The sequence below is a fragment of the Triticum dicoccoides genome, chromosome 5A (assembly GCF_002162155.2).
Source record: "Triticum dicoccoides isolate Atlit2015 ecotype Zavitan chromosome 5A, WEW_v2.0, whole genome shotgun sequence".
Taxonomy (NCBI): domain Eukaryota; kingdom Viridiplantae; phylum Streptophyta; class Magnoliopsida; order Poales; family Poaceae; genus Triticum; species Triticum dicoccoides.
The window spans coordinates 55,462,659-55,472,806 of NC_041388.1; positions in this window are offsets into that span (position 1 = coordinate 55,462,659).

Below are 10,148 nucleotides of genomic sequence, written 5' to 3' on the forward strand. Positions count from 1 at the left end.
TCATCTCCCACTGTCAAAGTGCAATAAAAAGCCTCAAACTCAGCCGGCCTAGGCTCGGCTAAGCTCCCATCAGAAGGGATCATGCATATGTTACAAAATTCAATGAGTGGTATCTGATGGTTTTCAGCATATAAATCAAAGCTCACTTTAGGAGGATTGTTCCTAGGCAGGAACTAAAGCTTTGAACAAAGATGTCTGTGAGGATTTGGTGCTATTCACACTCATCTGCGATGATGTCGGTGAGGCCAGCATCAGCAGCATATTGCATGAACTCCTGAAGGATTCCAGCCTCTTCCATGAATGGGGTGTGCGGCCATTCACATGGCCGTACTTCCGCCAACCTCCGAGGATGGAGATCACTATCAGATGACTCCCCAATAACACCCTTGGAGTTCTTCATATAGCCAAACTTCCTAAATACATTCATGGTTTTCCTATGAACAAAATTCTGAAATTTATTAGCCCACAAAATTTTCTCAACGAAACTTCACAAAAATGATACCAACTACTCATAGGGATACATAGAGGCCAAAGCAAGCATTTAAACTACTTAGAACATTAAGAATTCAACATGCAAGCTCATCTACAGCAGCACCAAGAGTAGCTAATTATTCAGAATATAAACCACTAAAACAAAAACTAATTGGACAAACGGTGGAGTCACATACCAAGCAACAATCCCCCGAAATAGTTTCAGAAACGGAGCTTCGAGCAAAGAGATCGAAATCCACGGGCTTGAGAGCAAGAGCACGGGAGAGAGAGCAAGGGAGATTTTTTTCTGGAGGTAGGTGATGATGTGGTACGAAGAGATAAGCGAGGGGGCCCACATGGGGACCACAACCCACCAGGGCGCGCCAGGGGGTCCTGGCGCGCCCAGGTGGGTTGTGCTCACCTGGTGCACCTCCCTCTGATGTTATTTGCACCAAAAAATCTTAAATATTCGGAAAAAACCGTATTAAATTTTTAGGGCAGTCTGAGAACTTTTATTTTTGGGTCATTTTTTATTGCACGAGAAATTCAGAAAACAGACAGAACATGGCATTTTATTTTATTTAACTAATAAAAACAGAGAATAAAAAGTAGGGACAGAAGGTAGTGCTTACTAAATTCATCAACTTCATACTACTCAAAAATGATCCATTAATAAGGTTGATCAAGTCTTATTAACAACCACTTTTGATTAGCATGAAACCGAAGAACTTTCGTGAATCACTAAGTTACCTGATGTCTACTACACAACCTTCTTCTTGTAGACGTTGTTGGGCCTCCAAGTGCAGAGGTTTGTAGGATAGTAGCAAATTTCCCACAAGAGGGTGACCTAAGGTTTATCAATCCGTGGGAGGCGTAGGGTGAAGATGGTCTCTCTCAAACAACCCTGCAACCAAATAACAAAGAGTCTCTTGTGTCCCCAACACACCCAATACAATGGTAAATTGTATAGGTGCACTAGTTCAGCGAAGAGATGGCGATACAAGTGCAATATGGATAGTAGATATATTTTGTAATCTTAAAATATAAAAACAGCAAGGTAACTAATGATAAAAGTGAGCGTAAACGGTATTGCAATGCTAGGAAACAAGGCCTAGGGTTCATACTTTCACTAGTGCAAGTTCTCTCAACAATAATAACATAAATGGATCATATAACTATCCCTCAACATGCAACAAAGAGTCACTCCAAAGTCACTAATAGCGGAGAACAAACGAAGAGATTATGGTAGGGTACGAAACCACCTCAAAATTATCCTTTCTGATCGATCTATTCAAGAGTCTGTAGTAAAATAACATGAAGCTATTCTTTCCGTTCAATCTATCATAGAGTTCGTACTAGAATAACACCTTAAGACACAAATCAACCAAAACCCTAATGTCACCTAGATACTCCAATGTCACCTCAAGTATCCATGGGTATGATTATACGATATGCATCACACAATCTCAGATTCATCTATTCAACCAACACAAAGAACTTCAAAGAGTGCCCCAAAGTTTCTACCGGAGATTCAAGACGAAAACGTGTGCCAACCCCTATGCATAAGTTCACGAGGTCACGGAACTCGCAAGTTGATCACCAAAACATACATCAAGTGGATCACATGATATCCCATTGTCACCACAGATAAGCACGTGCAAGACATACATCAAGTGTTCTCAAATCCTTAAAGACTCAATCTGAAAAGATAACTTCAAAGGGAAAACTCAATTCATCACAAGAGAGTAGAGGGGGAGAAACATCATAAGATCCAACTATAATAGCAAAGCTCGTGATACATCAAGATCATGCCACCTCAAGAACACGAGAGAGAGAGATATCAAACACATAGCTACTGGTACATACCCTCAGCCCCGAGGGTGAACTACTCCCTTCTCGTCATGGAGAGCATCGGGATGATGAAGATGGCCACCGGAGAGGGATTCCCCCCTCCGGCAGGGTGCCGGAACGGGTCTAGATTGGTTTTCGGTGGCTATGGAGGCTTCTGGCGGCGTAACTCCCGATCTATTCTGCTCCCCGATGTTTTTAGGGTATATGGATATATATATATATATATATATATATATATATATATATATATATATATATATGCAAAAGAAGTCGGTCAGGGGATCCACGAGGGCCCCACGAGGGTGGGGGCGCGCCCAGGTGGTAGGGCGCGCCTCCCTGCCTCGTGGCCACCTCGAAGCTTCCCTGACGTCTACTCCAAGTCTCCTGGATTGCTTTCGTTCCAAAAATAAGTTCCGTGAAGTTTCAGGTCAATTGGACTCCGTTTGATTTTCCTTTTCTACGATACTCTAAAACAAGGAAAACAGAAACTGGCACTGGGCTCTAGGTTAATAGGTTAGTCGCAAAAATCATATAAAATAGCATATAAATGCATATAAAACATCCAAGGTTGATAATATAGTAGCATGGAACAATCAAAAATTATAGATATGTTGGATATGTATTATTACCTCAATGGGGATATGAATGTCCCCAACAATAAGCATTTCATATTTCTTTTTGACAGTAGGTAGAGGTATTTGAAAACTTCCAATAGTGATTGTCAAAGACTTTTCAATAACATTAATACCATTCACTTGGAATTGTTTCTTCGGAAAGTGCACTGTATGCGCACTACCATTGATATGAAAAGTGACCTTACTTTTATTGCAATCAATAACAGCCCCTGCAGTATTCAAGAAGGGCCTACCAAGGATAATCAACATGTTGTCGTCCTCGGGCACCTCAAGTATAACAAAGTCAGTCAAAATAGTAACATTAGCAACAACAACGAGCACATCCCCACAGATACCGATAGGTATGGCAGTTGATATGTCAGCCATTTGCAAAGATATTTCAGTAGGTGTGAGTTTATTCAAATAAAGTCTTTTATATAAAGAGAAAGGCATAATACTAACACCATCTCCTAAATCACACAAAGCAGTTTTCACATAATTCTTTTTGATAGAGCAAGGTATAGTTGGAATTCCCGGATCTCCAAGTTTTTTAGGTACTCCATCCTTAAAAGTATAATTAGCAAGCATAGTGGAGATTTCAGCTTCCGGTATTTTTCTCTTATTTGTGATGATGTCTTTCATATACTTTGCATAAGGAGGCATTTTCAAGATATCAGTTAAGCGAGTACGCAAAAAGACTGGCCTCAGCATTTCAGCAAAGCGTTCAAATTCTTCATCATCATTCCTTTTAGTTGACTTAGGTGGAAAATGCATAGGTTTTTTAACCGACGGTTCTCTTTCTTTACCGTGTTTTCTAGCAATGAAGTCTCTTTTATCATACCTTTTATTCTTAGGTTGTGGTTTATCAAGATCAACAGGTGGTTCTATCTTAACATCATTATCTGGTTCTTTATTATTTGGTTGGGTGTCTTCATGAACATTAGCATTATATTTTTCATTATCACTAGGTGAGTGTTGCTACCTCTTGAGCACTACGTTGGTTTTCCCTTGAAGAGAAAGGGTGATGCAGCAAAGTAGCGTAAGTATTTCCCTCAGTTTTTGAGAACCAAGGTATTAATCCAGTAGGAGGCCACACGCAAGTCCCTCGTACCTACACAAACAAATAAGAACCTCGCAACCAACGCGATAAAGGGGTTGTCAATCCCTTCACGGTCACTTGCGAGAGTGACATCTGATAGAGATAATAATGATAAGATAAATATTTTTGGTATTTTTATGATATAGATTGAAAGTAAAGATTGCAAAGTAAAATAGATTGGAAACTTATATGATGGAAGATAGACCCGGGGGCCATAGGTTTCACTAGTTGCTTCTCTCAAGATAGCATAAGTATTACAGTGGGTGAACGAATTACAGTGGAGCAATTGATAGAAAAGCGAATAATTATGAGAATATCTAGGCATGATCATGTATATAGGCATCATGTCTGTGACAAGTAAACCGACTCCTACCTGCATCTACTACTATTACTCCACACATCGACCGCTATCCAGCATGCATCTAGAGTATTAAGTTCATAAGAACAGAGTAATGCATTAGGTAAGATGACATGATGTAGAGGGATAAACTCAAGCAATATGATATAAACCCCATCTTTTTATCCTCGATGGAAACAATACAATATGTGTCGTTTCCCTTTCAGTCACTGGGATCGAGCACCACAAGATTGAACCCAATGCTAAGCACTTCTCCCATTGCAAGAAAGATCAATCTAGTAGGCCAAAGAAAACTGATAATTCGAAGAGACTTGCAAAGATAACCAATCATGCATAAAAGATTTCAGAGAAGAATCAAATATTGTTCATAGATAGACATGATCATAAACCCACAATTCATCGGATATCGACAAACACACCACAAAAAGAGTTACATTGAATAGATCTCCAAGAAGATCGAGGAGAACTTTGTATTGAGATCCAAAGAGAGAGAAGAAGCCATCTAACTAATAACTATGGACCCGAAGGTCTAAAGTAAACTACTCACACATCATCGGAGGGGCCATGGAGTTGATGTAGAGGCCCTCTATGATTGATTCCCCCTCCGGCGGAGCTCCGGAAAAGGCCCCAAGATGGGATGTCTTGGGTACAAAAGGTTGCGGCAGTGGAAATAGGGTTTCGTGGTGCTCCTGGATGTTTTCGGGGTATGTGAACATATATAGGAGGAAGAAGTAGGTCGGTTGAGCCACGAGGGGGGAGGGCGCGCCCAGCGGGGTAGGCGCGCCCCCTGCCTCATGGACACCTTGTTTGTTTCTTGACATCCACTCCAAGTCCTCTAGATCACGTTTGTTCCAAAAATCACGCTCCCAAAGGTTTCATTCCGTTTGGACTCCGTTTGATATTCCTTTTCTGCGAAACACTGAAATAGGCAAAAAAACAGCAATTTGCACTGGGCCTTGGGTTAATAGGTTAGTCCCAAAAATAAAATAGAAGTGTAAAATAAAGCCCATTAACATCCAAAACAGATAATATAATAGCATGAAACAATCAAAAATTATAGATACGTTGGAGACGTATCAAGTGTTCATTACCAGATTGAGTTTCAGCATCAGAGACAGAAACTTCATTATCATTGTCAGGAGGTTTCTCTATTTCAGGTTCACTAGGACCATGTGGAGTCCTATCATTCTTATTTTTCTTTTTCTTTTTAGAAGAACTAGGTGCACTAGTGTTAGCTCTTTGTGAATCTTGTTCAATTTTTTTAGGGCGTCCCTCAAGATAACGTGGTTCCTGAGTCATTTTACCTGCCCTGGTTGCAACTCTAACAGCAAAGTCATGCATATTATTATGGGACAATTCCATTTATCCCCCTAACTTGAGCCACCACCTAACATTTGCCCCTAATTTTCAGGTATGCTCAAAAATATCCCTCTTCCGTCAAGTCACCTTACAGAAATGCCCTTCTGTGTCATTACCGTCCGGTCAAAGGGGTTTGACCATCTGGTGAATAGTAAATGGTGAATAGTAAATTCAAAAAAATAGCAAAAAATCTAAAAAATCTAAAATTTTGTGGGATCGAAGATACTCAAGGGAGCAAGGCGGGTGTAAATTTTGGCATAGTTTGGACATTCCAGCAGCTCGTGTCAAATGAAAAACTTTAAAATGTACGCTGTGAGCAGTAAATTAAAAAAATAGCAAGAAAATTTAAAAAAATGAAATTTTTTGGCATCAAAGAGGCTGGGATGCGCAAGGTGCGTGCAATTTTTTTTTTTTGCATTTTGACACTGTAGGAGCTCGTGGAGAAAAAACAAAATTTGGAGCAGAAAAAACTTTGAAAAACTGCACTATTTTGTTTTTTTGCTAGAGCACCTCGCATGCCATTTGATCACAAAAAATTGCAAGCGCCTTGCGCACCCAAGCCTCTTTGATGCCAAAAAAAATTCATATTTTTTAGAATTTTCTTGCTATTTTTTTGAATTTGTTGTTCACAACATATAGATTTAAATTCTTTCCTTTCCCACGAGTTCCTGGAATATCCAAACAACGCAGAAATTTGCACACACCTTGCACCCTTAAGTATCTTTGATCCGACAAAATTTCAGATTTTTTTGATTTTTTTTGCTATTTTTTCGAATTTATTGTTCCCCATGTTACTATTCACCAGACGGTCAAACCCCTTTGACCGGACGGCAAGGGCATTTCTGTAAGTTGACTTGACGGAAGAGGGGTATTTTTTAGCATACCTGGAAATTAGGGGCAAAGGCCAGGTGGTGGCTCAAGTTAGGGGGATAAGTGGAATTGTCCCTATTATTATTCATTTCATCAAGCAACTCTCTTTGAGATTTAGCAACTTGTTCTAACCGAGTTTGAACCATAGAAGCATGCTTTCCAACACCTCTAACATCATTTCATATTCTAAATAACAAGTCACTCAAACGAGCAATCATATCAGAATTGTATTTCAATTGTTTCATAACATTTGCATTGAAGTGATCTTGTTTTCTAATATAATTTTCAAACTCATAAAGGCATTGGCTAGGATGCATATTGTGAGGACTAGATTTATCATTGAACTTCATTAGAGAATTTACCTTTACCACCTTAGGCAGTGGTGGTGTATTAAGCCCCTGTATTTCTTCAATAGAAGGTAAATTTTTAACATCCTCAGCTTTAATACGTTTTTCCTTCATAAATTTCTTTGCCTCTTGCATATCTTCAGGACTGAGATATAATATACCCCTCTTCTTCGGAATGGGTTTAGCCGGTGGTTCAGCAAGAGTCAATTCATCATAATTTTTCAATATGTTATTCAATAATTCTTCAGCTTGTCCAACGGTTCGTTCCCTAAAAACACAACTAGCACAACTATCTAGGAAGTCCCTAGAAGCATCGGTTAGTTCATTATAAAAGATATCAAGTATTTCATTTTTCTTAATAGGATGATCAGGCAAAGCATTAAGTAATTGGAAAAGCCTCCCCCAAGCTTGTGGGAGACTCTCTTCTTTAATTTGCACAAAGTTAAATATTTCCTGCAAGGCATCTTGTTTCTTATGAGCAGGGAATTATTTTTCAAAGAAGTAATGAATCATATCCTGGGGACTACGAACACAACCAGGAGATAGGGTATTGTACCAAGCTTTAGCATTACCCTTTAACGAGAAAGGAAATAATTTGAGAATATAGTAATAGCGAGTTTTCCCATCATGAGTATAAAGGGTGGCTATGTCATTCAACTTAGTAAGATGTGCCACAACAGTTTCAGTTTCATAACCATGGAAAGGATCAGATTCAACCAAAGTAATTAACTCTGGGTCAACAGAGAATTCACAATCCTTATCATCAATAAAGATAGGTGAAGTAGAAAACTTAGGATCAAATTTCATTCTAGCATTCAGAGATTTTTCTTTATACTTGCATAATAATTTCTCTAGATCACCTCTATCTCAACAAGCAAGAATATCTCTAGTTGTCTCCTCACTCATAACATAACCTTCCAGTGCCTTAGGCAATTCATATCTAGGAGGGCTAGTTCTAGCAGGTGTTTCACGAGTTTCACTTTCAGGCTCATCATCAGATTCAACAACATCATGTTGTATAACTCTAGCAATTTGTTTATCAAGAAAGTCACCAAGTGGCACATCATCATTAAGCAAGGTACTAGCATGATCATAAGCATTATCCATAGCAGAGGTAGCATCATCAATAACTTGCGACATATCAGAATTAATAGCATGTGGCGGTGTTGCAAGTTTACTTATAACAGAAGGTGAATCTAAAGCAGAACTAGATGGCGGTTCCTTATCTCCCCTCGTCTTTGAGGGAAATATTTTAGTCTTAGCATCCTTCAGATTCTTCATAGTAATAATATGATAATAATCCCAAGTGACTCAACAAATATAGCTATGCTCCCCGGCAACGGCGCCAGAAAAAGGTCTTGCTAACCCACAAGTATAGGGGATCGCAACAGTTTTCGAGGGTAGAGTATTCAACCCAAATTTATAGATTCGACAAGGGGAGCCAAAGAATATTTGAAGGTATTAGGAGCTGAGTTGTCAATTCAACCAACCTGGAGATTAATTATCTGCAGCAAGTAATCAGTAGCAAAGTAATATGATAGTTTTGATAGTGGTAACAGCAGTAATAGTAACGGTAACAGTGATAGCAGTAATTTTGTAGCAAGTGTAACAGTGGTGATAGTAGTAGTAACTTAGCAAGAACAATATAAGATAAATTCGTAGGCATTGGATCAGTGACTTGTTGGATGATATTCATCATGAGACAGTTATAACCTAGGGCGATACGGCACTAGCTCCAGTTCATCAATATAATGTAGGCATGTATTCCGTAAATAGTCATACGTCCTTATGGAAAGAACTTGCATGACATCTTTTGTCCTACCCTCCCGTGGCAGTGGGGTCCATATTGGGAACTAAGGGATATTAAGGCCTCCTTTTAATAGAGAACCGGAACAAAGCATTAAACACATAGTTAATACATGAACTCCTCAAACTATGGTAATCACCGGGAGTGGTCCCGGCTATTGTCACTCTGGGGTTGCCGGATCATAACACGTAGTAGATGATTATAACTTGCAAGATCGGATCTAGAACATGGATATAATGGTGATAACTTAAACAGTTCAGATCTGAAATCATGGCACCCGGGCCCAAAGTGACAAGCATTAAGCATGGCAAAGTCATAGCAACATCAATCTAAGAACATAGTGGATATTAGGGATCAAGCCCTAACAAAAATAACTCGATAACATGATGAATCTCATCCAACTCCTGACCGACCAGTGAGCTTACGAAGGAATTACTCACTCCCAGTGGGGAGCATCATGGAATTGGCAATGGAGAAGGGTTGGTGATGACGAAGAAGGAAGATCCCCCTCTCCGGAGCCCCAAAGGACTCTGAATCTGGCCTCCCGATGAAGAACAGGAGGTGACGGCGGCTCCGTCTCATGGATCGTGATAATTCTTTCTCCCTGATTTTTTCTGGAAAAATAGGATTTTATAGCGTCGGTTTCAGGGTCTACGGGGCCACCAGGTGGGCACAACCCACCTGGGCGCGACAGGAGAGGGGGCGCGCCCTGGTGGCTTGTGCTCACCCAGGTGCCCCCCTCTGGTGGGTCTTGGCTCCAGAAATTCTTATTATTGATATAAAAAATCCTCGCAAAGTTTCGTTCCATCCCGAGAACTTTTATTTCTGCAGAAAAACAACACCATGGTAGTTCTGCTCAAAACAGCGTCAGTCCGGGGTTAGTTTCATTCAAATCATGCAAATTAGCGTCCAAAACAAGAGGAAAAGCATTAGGAAAAGTAGATACGTTGGAGACGTATCACCGGTAACGAGATTGAACTAGGTATGAAGATATCGACGATCGAATCTCGGGCAAGTAACATACCGATGACAAAGGGAATAATGTATGTTGTCATAATGGTTTGACCGATAAAGATCTTCGTAGAATATGTGGGAACCAATATGAGCATCCAGGTTCCGCTACTGGTTATTGACCAGAGAGGTGTCTCAGTCATATATACATAGTTCTCGAACCTATAGGGTCCGCACGCTTAACGTTCGATGACAATTTGTATTATATGAGTTATGTGATTTGGTGATGGAATGTTGTTCGGAGTCCCGGATGAGATCATGGACATGAGGAGGAGTCTCAAAATGGTCGAGAGGTAAAGATTCATATATAGGACGATAGTATTTGGACACCAGAAGTGTTCCGGGGGTACCAGGTATGTAT